Raw genomic sequence first — 7,205 nt, forward strand, 5'->3', positions numbered from 1 at the left:
TTATATTACCAAGATCTTTTAATTAGAAAATCCACACATATGCTAGAGTCTCATGATTTTCATATATCTCTTTATCATCATAATTGTCCCTTTTCTTGCATGATCTCTTCTTATATGATTTTTCTCTCATGTATGTTTAAACAAACCTAATTGTAAATTAATATGAGGGGATGATTTTTCGGTAAGGGAAGGTGACCCCAAAGACAAAATAATTGAAATGATCCTTCAGTAAGGGAAGGTGATCGGCAAACCTTTGGGATAAGAACCTTCGGTAAGGGAAGGAGACTATCCCATCAATTTTATATAATAATATATATTTGTTGATATGACTCCCTTCTTATGTATGTCTAAATAACATTGATTGTAAATTGAACTGAGGGAATGATCCTTCGGTAAGGGAAGGTGACACCCAAAGACAAGATAATCGAAATGATCATTCGGTAAGGGAAAGCGATCGGCAAACCTTTGGGATAAGAACCTTCGGTAAGGAAAGGGGACTATCCCATCAATTTTATATAATAATATATGTTTCTTGATATGACTCCCTTATTATGTATGTCTAAATAACCTTGATTGTAAATTGAATTGAGGGAATGATCCTTCGGTAAGGGAATATGACCCCCAAAGACAAGATATCGATATGATCCTTCGATAAGGGAAGGTGATCGCTAAAACGTTTGGGATAAAAACCTTCGGTAAGGGAAGGGGACTCCCACTTTTTATACCGGTTTGAGCTCAATACCTTCCATAAAAGTTATAAGTTAAAAAAAAGAGAAAATATAAGGAAAATTTTGATTTTTAATTATGTTTTTCTAAGTTTTATGTATGGATATGTTGAGGTTACATAAGATATTATCTTTCTATTTTTTCTATATGCTTTCCCTCTTGCCTATATGCTTTATAAGAAATGTTCATATTGTAAGACCCAAAATTTTTAAATAAATCTTATTATAAATTGACTTCAATTTATTTATTCATTAGAAATTTTATTTCAAGAAATTATTTTATTAAATCTAATTAAATCAGGTATTGATAATTAATTAGAAATTTTACTTAATTTTATAGTTATTGAATAATTTTCTATATTTAAATTATATAGCTTAATAGTTGTAAAAGAATAGGAATTTTATATGATTCAATTTTAGATTAATTGTATTTATATCATTTAATAATTTAAGTTAAAGATAAAGAAAATTAATTATATTACCATGTATTCTCAATTAGAGTAATTTATTGAGAATCAATTAGTATTTTTATACCACAAGTAATATTTTAAAGTAAATTTAGAGATTAAATTAGTTTTTCAAATATTAATACTTTATACTCCAATTTTATTAAAATCACCAAACTATCCTTATATATAATTTTTATCAAAACCCTAAATTCCCAAAATATCACCCTAATCCTAATTTTCCCAAAAACCAGCCGCCTTATCTCCTCAGCCACCGAACCCCCTTTTCTTCAATAAGCCATGCAGCATATTCACAGAATTTAAAAAAAAGAAAGAAAAGAGAAAGAAGGAAAGAGAGATGGGGGACCGAAGAAAGAGAAGAAAGGGAGTGGGGAGAAGAGAGGGAAACGGTGCCGGTGGGCATCACTGCCACCGTCGCCGTCGCTGTGCCATCGGGAGGGAGATCTGAGAGAGCGAGCACGGAGTTGAGGGGAGCAGAGAAGCCGTTCACCACTGCTAGACTGCCGTCGCCAGTGATTCGCTGGCGCTGAAGCTCGTCACTGCTGCGTCGCCACCATGCCGTTGCGTAGTAGGGAAAGAGAGAGAGAGAGAGAGCTCGGGAGCAGAGGAGAGAAAGGGGAGACCTGTGCTCAGCCACCGCCGCGCCTCTGCCGCCGAGAAGCTCCGCTGCCGCCACTGAGATTCACCATCGGTAAGGGTTTTTGAGTTTGGTTTACCATCGTTTAAGATTCTAAAAACCTTATTGTGTCTGCGTGTTGGTTTTAGTCACCGTCGAAGAAGCTTCAGCCGCCGCCGTCGATTGTCACTGGAGAACAGCTGCCGTGTCTCTGGTTGCCGGAATCATGGACTGGAGAGAAGGGTGCTGCCTCTCCTATTGCTGCTGCTTCGTTCTTTTATCGTAAGCGATCTTTGTTTCCAGTTCCATTGAATTCATTTCTGTTTTGATTCCATTGGGTTTGAATTCTCTATTTTGTTGTAACCATGGTCACTGTTGTTGGAGTTATTGACGCCGCTCTCAGTGCTAATTGGATTAACCATTATAGCTATTCTGCATCACCTTCACTTTCCATTATTTCTGTCAAAGTCCTGCTCTTGCCGATGTTGGCCATTGGATTTGTAACAGCTCCAACTTTTATTTTCCTCTTGATTCGGTGAGTTTTTCTTGTTTTGGAACTCTCGCTATTAGCGATTCATTATAGTTTATTGAGGATTTTGCAATGTTATTTGCTATTTGATTGATTTTCGGTTATTTCTTATTGCGATTAGAGTAACTATAGTTGCTACAAAAGTGGTTTGGAAATGCGGTTGTGGTTGCCGCTGTGATGAGCCGAGGGAAAAAAGGGATTCAACGTATTTAATTATGCGGATTGCGAATAATTGAGGTAGGATTTTTCTTAAAATCTATTTTACATTACAGAGTTGTGATAAATAGATATTGACGCAAAAACATATATATTTATGATTATACTTGTCTTGTGGATGTGATGGTTTGTTGGATTGGATTATTGGGTGCTTGATTGCTTGAGTGAAGTACGATTGTTGATAAGAAGTGGATTTGAAAAGTTATTTACTTGATTATTAGAAAAAGTGGTTTTTATTGGTTTGAAGTTAAAGTGGTTTGATTTTGAGTCGGTCTGATTTTATAAATGATTTAATACTTGAGCTGGTGTGACTTTAAAAAGAGTTTTATTATTGGAATTGGTCTGGTTTGAAAATAATTTGATATTGGAGTTGGTTGAATTTTGGAAAGTGATTGAGATTTGGAAATGGTTTGAGAAATGTTTGGATGAGACCCGAAAAGGGTGGCAGTATCCGAATTTTAGAGGAGATGCTGCCGAAATTTTATAAAATTAGAAGTTTCATTGAAAGTAGTTATTTTAAAAAAGGTTTTAAGTATTATATGATTTAAAACTACCTTATTTATCAAAGAAAAAATTATGTTTTGGATATTGGGAATTGTTAGTGAACGGAATGGAAAGAAGGATGATTGAGAATTTTCTCTGAAATATGGTTTTTGAATAAATTTGGAAATGAGATTTGGATTGATGAATGATTATGATGTTGAGAATGTTGAGATATGATCTTTGAATTATTCATATGGCTTATGAATTTGAAATATCTGAGATACGAGGTTCCCTGGATTAAGTGCCGTTGCTTGCCACCACGTGTACCAAGTTGAAAACTCGATACTCTGTTGACCCTACGACGTAAGTGTGACCGGGCACTATATAAATTCCCGGGAATGTTACCCCCATTGAGCAATATTGATTATTTGAGAAAAAGCTATGCATAGACTCTTGGGGATGCACGTCGGGGGACAGTCTAAGGACAATTCAGACTTGTCGGGTTGGCTGGATAACCGACAGATGAGCCTCATCAGCCCTAGGACAGGCTTGCATCATATGTATTTGTATGCTTTGCTTAGGTTTGAACTTGTTTTCGGTTGCCTAATTGCTAAACTATTCTTAACTGCTACTTGAACTATTTGCTGTAATTGCTACCTACTTGTGCTTTCCTTGTCTGTCTTGCCTATGTTTGTCCTGGCGTGCTACATTCGAGAATGAACTTTGGTGCTGGATTAATGATTGTGTTGTTTGATTGCGTGGTTGGTTTTTGGTTGAGATTTTCTTATAAGGAAGGAAAGGTTTCATATTTCGAAAAAATTAAACATTGTTTCTTTGAAAAGGTTTCGAACGAGTGCCTACTGGTTTTTAAAGGATTCATAAGGCAATGATAATCACTGAGCTTGAAAACAATTTTCTTGTTAAATATCTTCTTATGACAACTTTGGAACTCCGTGGTGAGACCATGTGGTTAGGTTCTCACCCCCTATAGCTTTACCTTTTCAGGAACCAGATGAGGAAGTATTATGGAGAGTATACTGCATTTGGTTTATATATGTTGTTGTATTAATTAGATTATTTTCTTCCCTCGTCCTTGTTATTACAAGTTTGTAAGAGGGATATGAGTTGTATGTTTAAAATGTATTTTATATTATGAGTTATTATGTAATGAATCTTGTATATGAATCTAGGCTTGCTTGTATTTTTTTTTTAAAATAAAGTATTTATTTCCCGTTTTCAAAGAAATCAGCGATACAGTGTCGAGTCACAGGCTCCTATTTTAGTATTTAGTATGTAGAGTAGTCGTAATACTTCTTGCTATCAGAGTAGCGCAGCCGGAAGCGTGACATCTGATAGTGAGGGTATTACACATATTACATGCCTTGCCGTATGACTTTTTTTTTAAATTCCATGCGTGGGCTTGGGATAGATATGGAGGTGTCACATAGCACTCCTACTGAGACTTTAAGTTTTCATCCCTTCTTTTTCCCATACTGTCTCCAGAGGAACATGGCACAACGGATGGAGACGACGCAGCGCCCTCCGAGGGTAACTTCTGAATATGACATTTTCAAAGCACGCGTGGGTAGTTACGACCATTACCACCGTACTTCAAACTATCTACTTAGGTCGGGATTTCGTAAAAGGAGACCCAGCTACCCGTCGTGACCCTTCAAGATAGTAACGCTTCAGCACTCAAGAAATGGTCCCCGAGGTGATATGTCTCGACTCAGACTCCGAGGCAGAGGAAGAAGAATCCGACAGCCCCAACCAGGAGGAGGAGCCAATGGAGGAAGATCCAGAGGAAGAGTTAACCTCTTGTGGAAGTCCAAAGGTGGAGTACGTACTCTATTCCCCCGCTTCGGCACCTCGTCGGATCTTAGTTCACTCCACACAACGGGATCGGATCTTCATTCCGTGGAAAAGTGTTGGAGGAAGACTATTAGTACCTCATTTCGTGAACCACTAAAGAGTCCGGACTAAGGATAGGACATAATGTATAGTTGGGAGTTTTCTTCGATGAAACATTTTAGGATGAATTGGTTTTCTTTTTACCTTTAGGCACTTTCTTATTTTAGAACCGTACTCATGGAAATTTGGTTGTTATTCTATTTGCTCGAACCTCTTTAAGTGTTTTCAATTCAGTTATTTCAGTGCTATTTAAACTTCACGCGTATTTTTCTCCTTCCTTGCATAGCACTTGAGTTCATTAGTTTTCTAATCAAGTGTGACACCCTATTTAAAGACCTTTAAGGATGGAATTTCACTTAGGGTGTTACAAGTTGTCTTCACAATGAACCGAACACCATATTGAGGTGAAACAATTATATAGTACTGAATGAACAGAACATTATCCATTATATAAATTCAAATTCAAAACACATGTGTCTACATTATCAATTCAATTCAATTTAGAACACCTATGTGCATTCAATTCAATTTAACAATTGCATTCCAACCTGATCCGCTTGACAGGATTTAGAAGAATAATCCAAATCAGACTCATTCAACTTATTTGAAGTTGAATCATTCACTGTTTCGATTCAGAATATAAATGTTATGTCTAGATCGAAAAAGAAAATGAAGAAGAATGGGAAAAAGATAAATCCAACATAAGCAGATCGAAGAAGAAAATGAAGAAGATAGATGTGTGCAGAGAAGAATGACGAAACTTATTACATTGAATGGAATGCAAATCGAAGAAGAAGAACGATGAAGAAGAAGACGAAGAAGAAGAAGAAGAGAAGAACGAAGAAGAACACGAGCAAAGAAGAAGAAGAACGCGAGCAGAGAAGAAGGCTTAGGTTGCAGCAGAGAAGGTTTACGTTAACAATTTGTTACGTTAATATGTTAGGCGCATGTATCACAAACGAATTGGAGAGTGGAGGAGGCGCGTCTAACAAAAAATGCTTGGATAATTTGGATATATTTTTTGCATGGATGTAGAGCATTATTATAAAAAAAATAGACTAATTACTATCGCTTTAAATGTGTATAATTAAACAAATAAATTTGATTATGCGTAATTAGAATAATAATAATAATAATAATAATAATAATAGGATTAATCTATTTTAAAATTAAAAAAAATAATCAATGCTATTAAATTAATTATACCTGTGATTATTTTTTTATATATAAATATATTCTTGGATATGATTACTAAATTTTTTAGTGTAACTATTAATATTTTAAAATTGATTTTTCGTATTGATAATTTAAAAGTATACCTAAATTAAGTCATTATTTATTATTTATTTACAATAACTTCGATTAAAATAATTGTCATATTTTAAATTATTCTGTAGAGATATTTATTACAATGTCAATAAAATTTTTTAAGGCAACTAATAATATTCTAAAAGATTTAGTTTGGTGTATTAATAATTTAAAAAGATATTATTTTTATTATTAGCAGTATTTTTTAACTTAATTATTAGAATTTTTTAGTTATATTGGATCCAATAAAAATAAATTTATAAACCGAACAAAAATTTTATATTAAAAATTTAGAAATAATATATCCAAATTTAATAGACGTAACAAATAAACTGAAGTAACCATTTAAATTTTTCTAAAATTAATCTAACAAAATCTTAATATTAGAACTAAACTATTTAAATAATATTTAAGTTGTTTAAATTTAGACTTTAGACACATATAGATTAGAGTTATATTCGTAACGACAACTAACTGAAATAATGTCATCAATTTTAACATTTAGAATCTGTGTAAATTCAGACCATGCATCCTTTTTTTTAAAAAATTTAAAAGAAGAAAATTTAAACATGGTATCAATCTTTCAAATTCTATATGAAGGCAGATACAATTCTTTAAAAATTGAACTTAAATTAAGAAAACTCATCTCATTATATATCCATTTCGAAAATTTTCTGGCAGAGATAAAAAGTATGGAGGGATAGAATTTGATTTTGGCCTATAAAAATCCAATTGCTCAATAAAAAATCGAGTTCTTTCTAAGAAAATTAACTTTACCCATATTATATTAAATTGGTCATAATATATAAATAGATCCAACTATCTTTCAGTAAAATAGAGTTCATTATGCTTTCGTTGAACTTACATCTATGTAATTAGAACTGAGATCCGTGAATATAACTCGAGGTGATATTTGACGAATGTGGTGCATTGTAAATAATTACGACAAA

The 7,205-nt window shown here is 33.7% G+C and overlaps 1 long non-coding RNA gene across 1 annotated transcript; it reads left to right on the forward strand.

The window, feature by feature from the left end:
* Positions 1–1,762: 1,762 nt before the first annotated feature.
* On the forward strand, positions 1,763–4,221 carry LOC107459283 (uncharacterized). The gene is made up of 4 exons (XR_008001275.1): positions 1,763–1,883; positions 1,958–2,343; positions 2,459–2,574; positions 4,042–4,221. It is a non-coding gene; the product is annotated as an uncharacterized LOC107459283 (long non-coding RNA).
* The last annotated feature ends 2,984 nt before the right edge of the window (positions 4,222–7,205 follow it).

The sequence above is a fragment of the Arachis duranensis genome, chromosome 7, assembly GCF_000817695.3.
Source record: "Arachis duranensis cultivar V14167 chromosome 7, aradu.V14167.gnm2.J7QH, whole genome shotgun sequence".
Classification (NCBI taxonomy): domain Eukaryota; kingdom Viridiplantae; phylum Streptophyta; class Magnoliopsida; order Fabales; family Fabaceae; genus Arachis; species Arachis duranensis.